Below are 9798 nucleotides of genomic sequence, written 5' to 3' on the forward strand. Positions count from 1 at the left end.
AAGTGCACTTGCAGTGCAAAGTGGATTTGCCTTTAGTAAATAACCCCCCATGTAGACTCATTGCTTACTTTGCCTTCTAAAGATGCAAGCCTGGCTTCCTTATGGGTCCAATGGCTTCCATGTTTTTTGGTTTACCGAATGTTAACTCAGTTCAGGGCAGTGACTAGAAGTATTGAAGCCAGAGACAGCCAGGTAAGTAGAACTTTCTGCGGTAGGTCAGCAATGACAGCTTGCATGTTTCTGTAAGTACAGGTGTTCTTAAAATGTCCTTAAGTGCCAACTTTAACCAAAACCCATATTTACCTTTGGGATAGGCACTAATTTATCTCAGCCTAGCTCCTGCTCCAGTTTGTTTTCTCTTCTGATCTAAAGTCTTGCACCATTTTCTCACCACCATCTCCCACAAGGTCATTATGAGGTTTTCCTGTACTCCAGGTACTATGTGAAATCATAATACCAATGCCTGTCCAACTTCTCTTTTAATCGGGTAATTTCCATCTGGTAAGCTCATATTTGTGCTATCTGGTGGAGGTGTTACTACTATCATTGGGATCTCAAGATTCCCATTGTGTGGATGTAGTTATGTTTTGTTTTTTGTTTTTTTTTCTTTTGGGCACTTATTTTTTCACATTGGACTTTATGAATATTTTGTCACATTTTATGGGGACTTTTTTTATATGGTGTACTAGTATTCAAGATACTGTCATTTTTTAAATGTATTAAATTACATATTTGTGTTATACAGTTCATAACATTGGGTTGCTATGAATTAGCACAACATTCTGTTATAATGATTTTAACAGGCTGGCTACACAAACCAGCTGTACCTTCTAGGTGGGTAAACACAGACGTCTACGCTAGTGTACGGATCCATGAGCCCCAATGGAACACACGTTAACGCGCAACACAAGTGTTAATGTAATCAATGCACAAGAAGGGCAAACTGTGATTAGACCCAATGGGCTTATAAGGCTAGCATTGTTGGGCAAAATATCGCACACATGTTAAGCTTTGGTGAGATTCTAAAGCTCTGTCTCTGGCTAGTAAATGTTTTGTATATATTAAGTGCTGTGTTTTGGGGTTTCTTTTTTAATTTTTATATAAAAAGGCATAAGATTATCGCTATAGCATTAAAAACATACCTGTTCTTTCCATTGCCAAAACCAAATCTAGAATTGCTCCAATACACCAAAAAAATTTAAGCTAGGAACATTACTTGTATGGACAAATACTTGGAGACGTTATAACGTTGCGCTGCACACCTCATTCTTCCTGATTTTAATGCAGTTTTTAGAGCCTATTTCTCATGGATTTACACCAGTTTCTCTGCATTTCAGAGCTGTGCAATATTTTGCAACATGTTTGCACAATATCGCACCTCTCTGGATGGCCTTACATGTCACTGCACAGCACAACACTGCTGCTTTGCAGTAACATGAATAATGTGTCACTTTGTGCACGTTACATAAAGTTCACACACACCCAAAAAAAAAAAAACCTATTCTCCCCTCCCTCCTTCTCCCTTTTTTTTTTTTTTTTACTTTTGTTTTGGTGGGACACAGATGTACGGATAGGTACGCCCATGTGACTGAGGCCTAGTACTGCAGCTCGTTGAAGAAAAATCTGTACCTTCCATATGGCAAAATAGTTTGCTGCCCATGTGTTTTATAATTACCTGAAAAATCAGATGCTAATTTGCATAACCTCCCTATTAGATTGTAAGCTCTAATGAGCAGGGCCCTCCTTTATTGTAATTGTACTGTCTTGCCCTCATGTTGTAAAGCGCTGCGTAAACTGGTTGGAGTTGGAGCATTGTAAAATGCAGCAACTATACAAATTGTAATTGCTTCCGCAATGGCTTCAAGCTTTTCACTTCACTCTTCAGGTTATACTCTGTGTTTACTAGAAAAACAACCAAGGCTTCTACATAGTAGATGTGTGTAAAGTAGGGCAAGTTCACAAGTGTGTGTATAAAAAGAAAAAAAATGCAGGTAAAAACTAATTTGCATTCACCTGCTTTAGTTGCGTTTTTTTTTTTTTTTTGTGCATTTACCTGCGGTTTTAAATTAATTTAAATGTATTTTTATTGAAACACATTCTAGGGGTCGACCAATTATCGGTGTGGCCGATATTCACTTTTTTTTTTATTTTTTTTGAAGTATCGGTCACAAACTTACCAATGTTACTGATATTGCTTCAAGTGGTTGTACCGGGGTGATGCGTGCAGCTGCAGGCATTACCCCGGTACCGTTCTTTAGAGCGGGCAGTTAGCTTTCTTGTAATAACAACCGCTGCGGCTCAGCAGCTGCTTGGCTGTTATTACAAGCAGCTGGAGGGGAGATGCCGCTCCGTCCCACTGGGAGGCCCGAATGGCCAGCTGACACGTCTGCCCGAAAACCCGAACAAAGCTAGATCGGCTTTGTTAGGGTCTCGGATCTATTAACCCGGAAGTGATGTCATGGCATCACGTCCGGATTACTGGCATCCTAAAGGCGCCAGTTTAAAAAAAAATAGAAGGTATTCAAAAACGCTAATTTTGAGGTTTTGAATACTTTTTCAAGTGCAGAGGAGGGGTTGGGGGTCTTATAGACCCCCAATCTCTCCATAAAGAGTACTTGTCAATGCTTATTTCAATGGATGTTTACATTCCTTTTGACAGCAATAACGGTGATTAAAAAAAAAAAATTAAAAAGGACAGTGTAAAGATAAAGTTTAAATCTACATAATATCAACACCTGATAGCGGCCTTTAAAGGCAGCTAAACAAATCTGTATCGGCCCTGATAAAACGATATCGATGGCATACAAAAACAGAAGATAAATGGCGCAATATGACAACTGCACAATCTAGTGAGCAGCTTAACGTCAAACATCTTTTCACATCAGCAATACTTGGGCACGGAATAGTCAAAAAGAAGTGTACATACATTTTTCACAGCTGACAATAACCAGAGCCCTATTGTGCCAAACAGTGCTGTGTGTGTGTGTGTGTATGTATGTATGTATGTGTATGTATATGTGTATATGTATGTATGTATGTATGTATGTATGTATATGTATGTGTATGTATATATATATATATATATATATATATATATATATATATATATATATATATATATACCAGAAAATGTGTAAAAACATAAAATAACAAATAAGAAGAATATCACATGTTTCTGTTGTTCAAAGGGTGACAACACACAGGACCTCTTTGGTACAATTCTAAACCTTAAGAGGTAATAACAGTATTAAGGTCTGATGTAAACAATGATACATTCTCACGTGAAGGTAAGCCTGTACTGTTGCCAAGGTTCCCATCTATGATGGAATTTTTCAGAGGTGCTATCTTTGTAGGTCATCAATTGTTCATACCTAAAGATTACATCTAGATGCCGCTTAACCTTTGTTACCCTAGGAACCAAGGTCAACTTAAATTTCCTCATCATACAGGGGGCTACAGAAAGAATATTTAGGGTGATGGGTCTTTTATCCATGTTCACGCTTAAAAGTGTTTGTTCCACATTTTGCTTTAATGATTATGCCTGTCACTCCTGACAATAGTTTGAAAACTGCATTCTAATATCTGTAAATCCTTTTTTTTTTTTTTTTTTTTTTTTTTTTTAAATATTGCCTTTAGTTGTATTTTTTTTCATGTTCGTTTTCAGGAAGCTCAAACGATGTAAGCCAATCGATCATTTTTTTTTTTTTTTTTTTTTTTTTTTTGTTCTTTACTTCCTGCTGCGTTGGTTTACTGTGAATTTTTGCAGAGTTCAACTGCTTTTATGTGCAGATAAATGCTAAAATCCGCACTAGAGCTGCTGACAGCTGTGTTGAAGTGTGAACTGAGCACACAGAAACCATTGTTTTCTGTGTGCTCTTTTCTTATGCAGAAAAAGCGCAGCTCACCACATAAGTGTGAGCATGCCCTAAGAAATTATATCAGGGAGAAGAACACTGATCACTAGGTACTGGAGGCTGACCACTGTTTCTCATTTCAAAGAATATATTGATGAATTAAATAAGACTGTTATAAGAATAAAGGAAAAAACTTCTTGCCTACAGGACTGCTATCAAGCCCTGTTCACATATCACATCACGGCAAAAGCGTTCCTGCTACCCATTTTTCAAAGGGCGATTCACAAGCTTTTGTATGTCGCATAGGACCAGCCCATTCACTTCAATGGATTGTCCTGTATGCGTTCGTTGCCTGAAAATAATCTCCTGCTCCTTTTTGGGTGATGAGAGCGATTTACGAGATTTTGTATGTCACATATGGCCAGCCCCTTCACTGGAATGGGTTGCCCTATATGTGTTTGTTGCCTGAAGACAAGCTCCTACTTCCAGGCCGCACTGAAGTCTTCCCTATCCGGTAAAGCCCCTGGACTGGATGGGTTCACTATTTTATATTATAAAACATTCAGCAACATTTTACTCCCTCGCCTCTCCGCTTATGCAAACTCTGTCTCTCACTCTTCAGGCCTACGCCCAGAATCCCTTTCAACTCATATCTGTCATTCCTAAACCTGATAAGGACCCCACTCTGTAACAGTTTTAGGCCAATATCATTAATAAACGTTGACATTAAATTATTTGTAATGGCAAATCGCTTGCTCCCCCTACTACCCAGCTAGATCTCAGCCGACCAATCAGGTTTCATACCAAACAGAGAAGCAAAAGACAATTCCCTTCGAGCAATCTCCCCAATCCAATATGTTCAAAGATGCACCCAGCCCACCCTACTCCTTTCCACTGATGCAGAAAAGGCTTTTGATAGGGTGGACTGGGACTATCATAAGATGACCTTACGACACTTTGGATTGGGACCTAAGATGTTTCATCGTATCTCATCCCTTTAACCCCACAGCACAAATTAGAATTAATGGAACGTTGAGTGACCCTTTCGTCTTACATAATGGTACCAGGCAGGGTTGTCCCCTGTCCCCTCTCCTCTTTGCTATTACCTTAGAACCCTTCCTAGCTACAATTAGTCTCTTTTTCGACATAATTATATCCCCTTGCTAAATAGGATTAGAGATGACTTACGAAAATGGTCCAACTTATCACACACATGGTTGGGGAGAGTAAATATCATTAAAATGAATATATTACCCTGCATCCTATTTATCTTTCAAATGCTCCTATTAGGTGTACCAGTGGGGTTCTTCACTATTTTACAAACCATGATTTCCCAATTTATTTGGAAGAACAGTCATCCCAGAATATCTAGAGGACTATTGTTTTGCTCCAAATGCTCAGGAGGTCTGGCACTTTCTAATTTTAAGGCATATTATCAGGTGGTTATTCTGTCCAGATTGGCTGATATTGGCTGGAAATATGCTTTCAAATCGAAATTATGGGTACAACTGTTCTTGTAGGAATTTTGCTCGAACTACCTCAGCTCTTACCATATCCTATTTAGATATATGGGATGCCCTGCATAAAAAATTCTCATGGAATTATGATTCTCCTCTATTATCTCTCCTCAACCATAAATATTTTCTACCGGGTTTACTGGACCCTGGCTTTAAATCATGGGGATAGGAAGAGCCTCTCCTGTTACATCATGTTCTTCATGGCAACGCACTTAAACCATTACAAATGATCCTTGCTCCTAAACCTGCCACATTTTTTGATAAATGGAGATACCACCAACTACAACACTTCTTAAGTTCCCTCCCTAATCCGCTTAGGGATATACGCGATTTAAAAGTTATAGAAGAAATATTTCAGCCAAAAGACCCCCCTCTACATGATATTTCTCTATTTTATAAAGCTCTTATTGCTCTTCAAAATCTCGACTTTCCACCTTTCTTGACTAAATGGGAAATAGACCTAAACTCCTCCCTCATTGACAACCAAAAAGATAAGATCCTACAATTAGCCTATACCTCCTCCCTGGCCTCAAAAATGTCAGAGGTCAACTATAAATTGCTTACCAGGTGGCATTACACCCCAGCTAAATTACACCAAATGTTCCCCACCTGTTCCCCGTTGTGTTGGAGGAACTGTGGGAACAAAGCTACTCATGCACATATCTGGTGGTTTTGCCCACTCATTTGACCTTTTTGGGATGCCTTTCGCGATCTGATCTTACAGATTTCAGATGTCGATATACCCAATGACCCATGGACTATCCTTTTCCATGCTACGAAAACTCCCATAAGTTTATACAGACGTTCACTCATTCCTCATCTTTTGAACACTGCCAAAGCTTTAATTCCTTCTTTATGGGGCCAACCAACAACCCCTTCTATAAAAGTATGGCTACATATGGTTGATGAAGTACACCTTATGGAGAGTATTACCCACAATATTAGAGGTACTTCCAAGAAACATTCTCTAACCTGGGCTTCCTGGATAAAGTTTCAGTCCACCTCCTCCTATAAGGACCTTATAATGCAAACTCCTTAAGTCTTTCAATCAAGCTTGGCCATTTAAATCTCAATAACTCAACCTTTTTCAATGTATTGACATGCATGCCAGCAACCCCCTCCCACCATCTTTTCTCCTACCTTTTTTACTATTTTCTTTCCCATCATCCACTTTTCCCAATTCCTTCTTCGCTGCTCTCTCTTCTTCTTTACTCTCTTTAAACCAAAGCAAAGTTTTCTCTTGATTATGTTTTGATTCAAATGCTCATAAAAAAAAAAAAAAAAAAAAAGACAAGCTCCTACTCCTTTTTGGGTGATGAGCGATTCACAAGATTTTGCGTGTTGCATACGGCCAGCCCATTCACTTCCATTGGATGCCCTGTATACGTTAGTGGCCTGAATAGAATCTCCTGCTTCTTTTTGGGCGCCAAGCTTCATGGAACTTTTAAAGGCGCGGTTTGGCATGATTGCCGCATGATCTTGATGAGCAGAAATTGTGGTACAATCGCGTTTGGGGTGCCATTGAAGAATAATGGCACCCAAGAGCACATTGCACGCCCTGCTGTGATTTGGGATCTTACTGCGATTCTGCCCATGATCCCAAATCACAAGAAATGAACGGGGCCTCAGGGTTTTTGTAGTAATGTGGAGGGTTTGGATTTATTTATGACTTCTCATTTTCATATTTTATTTTGTAACTCCACTTTGGTTTATGTTTTCTGTTCTGAAGAAAAAGCTGTGTGTTTTCCAGAATGTCTCCTGAATGAGAGTGTTTATTATAACCGTCTGGTGTACTTTCAGTGTGCTATATAAGTAATTAACCCTTAGGGAGTATCGCACAAAAAATGTAATTCCTATTACAGGGATGCCTAAAATTTGATTTGTATCTTCGTCTGAGAAAATCGGTGAGACAATCACCCAAACCGCAACTAGCATTTCTGGGGGCCACATTGCATTACATTTATTTTTTTTGACAATTTTAAAATGACAGTGGCTTCAGATTCAATTGAGATAATTTTTTTAATAATATTAAATTACAAAATGCAAATTTTTTTAACGTAAGTTGAATTCCTCTTTAACCACATGAGCCAGAGGCCTCACCATGCATTATAGAAGTCACCCCTCTACCCCCCCCCCCTTCTCCAACCTTCTCGTCTTTTCTGTTTTGTGAGGTCCCCAATTGTCTCCCGATTCATAACAGGGGGAGTAACATCTTCCTATTTGCCTGTAGGATCGCAAATGCCTGATCTATACTCTTCTGATGGCCTACCATCTTACCATGACATATACTACTTCAAATATTTGTAATGTGTTCCCAATATTTAGATTCTGACCGGGAGCTCGCTTCCTGCCTATGCGCTTCTTTGTGTATTGTATATTGTGTTAAAAATCAATTAAATCTGTCCTTTAAAAAATTATAATAGGAATGGATATTTGGTTAAAGTTGCTTTATGTGCTTGCACACAGAAATATCAACCAGCAGATGGAGCCATAAGACTAAGTCTATAGCCATGTGAAAATAATTAGCCCAGCGACACTTCAAAGGAATAAGTTGATGGAAACTGAGCTACTGTTCACACACACCAATAAATTGAATGCATACACTTTAATTATGTACTGCACTTGTGAACACAACAATGATTACCGTGTGTCCTTGAGCAATTCATAAAGTGTGCTTACATTCAAGACAAAGAATCTGAAACAAATAGCAATCAATCTAGAAACATAAAAGTATTCTAGCAATGAATTGTTTCGTTTTTGAGGCATGAATAGGAAAGTTCACTAATTACTACTTTTGATAAAGCTCTTCAAAGATAACAAAATAAGTCCCAGCTAAAGCTTTTTGCAGTTTACTGCCTTTGGTCCTCATGTGTTCAGCTTGTTAATTACTCTGTGTTTCTATTCTTTATTCTGAAATTAAACGACAATCGTTTACTTTACAGTAAGCATGGAGTCCTCTTTTTGGAAAATACGAAGATTGGATGATATATTATTGCTTAGCTGTTTTTATATAGTTTTAACCTGCAAGGTTTTTTGACAGTAGTAAGATATATGCCAAGGTTAAAGTGAACACGAAACACTATACTCTGGTTAAAATAAATTCTATTCAAGTATTTATTCCGAATGTGGAGCCAGCTAAATTATAACATGGTGCCCGCTGGAAGGGATATGGGATACAGTATATGTCACAGATTTTAAAGATGGTGTTATGCTACATTTTGCCACCACTCCACTGTACTCATTGCCCTCTCATATGCATAGGTGTGCGCAGCCTATTGCATTAGAGTGTGCACCCCAAAGCTCTAACACACTTGCGTGTGTGTGTGTATAAATATATAGGGCAGTAGGGCAATGGACAGCATCGGTAGAGCAGTGGACTATGTCAGTAGTATATTTATTTTTTATTACATTTCATTTTTATTATTGTTTTTTACAATTTTTTTAGGGGCCCCATTGGGGGCTTTGGTGAAATATCAGGGGCCTAAACAGGCCCCTGATGTTTCACTTTTCAGACAAAGAAAGGGACTTGGGACAGATTTCCATTTCTCTGAAGCCAAGCAGCAGGGGGAATCTGCTCACACCTGGCACACCCTGTGCGCACGCCTATGCTCATATGCATTTCTACTACATACAATTGCAACATGCCGTTAAGGCACAAGGTGATGTGGGCAGGTGGCACTTGTTTCCTACACCTATCTTTATTTTAATTCAGTCAGCTGACAGCTCTAAGGGATTCATCTCCCAATGTTACAATATGCTATTATCCAAATTTCTTAAAGGGCCTACTAGAAAGGTGGTGGCAAAATGGGAGAGGGATTTGGGCCTGCTGACGGGTGACCAATTGAAGGAGGTGTTTCAGGCACCCCTCGGGGGGTACAGGTACCCGTTCCCGCTTCAGGGTAAGATTGCCTCACGCCGATCTACGACATTTATGGTCCTTACTCCCCCCCCCCCCCCCCCCCTTGCTGCCTAAGGCTGCTTTCACACTGAGGCACTTTGCAGGCGCTAAAGTGCTAAACATAATACCTGCAAAGCTCCCTAAAAGCCGCTCAATGCACTCCAATGTGAAAGCTCCGAGGGCTTTCACACTGGATCGGTGCGCTTGCAGGGCGGTCAAAAAAGTCCTGCAAGCCGCATATTTGGAGCCCTGTAGGAGTGCTGTATTTACCGCTCCTAAAGCGCCCCTTCCCATTGAAAACAATGGGGCAGTGCTACAAACCCGCCGGCAAAGCGCCGCTGCAGAGCGACACTGTACTGCCAGCGCTCGCACGCCTCAGTGTGAAAGTACCCTTATTGGGACACACAGAGGTCCCAGAAAGGGCCATTCAGAAAGTGCAGTGCAACTAGCGCATGCACAGTGGGGAACAGGCTGTGAAGCCGCACAGATGCCGACACCTGCACCCGAAGCCGATTGACAAATCGGCTAG

The sequence above is a fragment of the Aquarana catesbeiana genome, linkage group LG03 (genome assembly GCF_042186555.1).
Source record: "Aquarana catesbeiana isolate 2022-GZ linkage group LG03, ASM4218655v1, whole genome shotgun sequence".
NCBI classification, from domain to species: domain Eukaryota; kingdom Metazoa; phylum Chordata; class Amphibia; order Anura; family Ranidae; genus Aquarana; species Aquarana catesbeiana.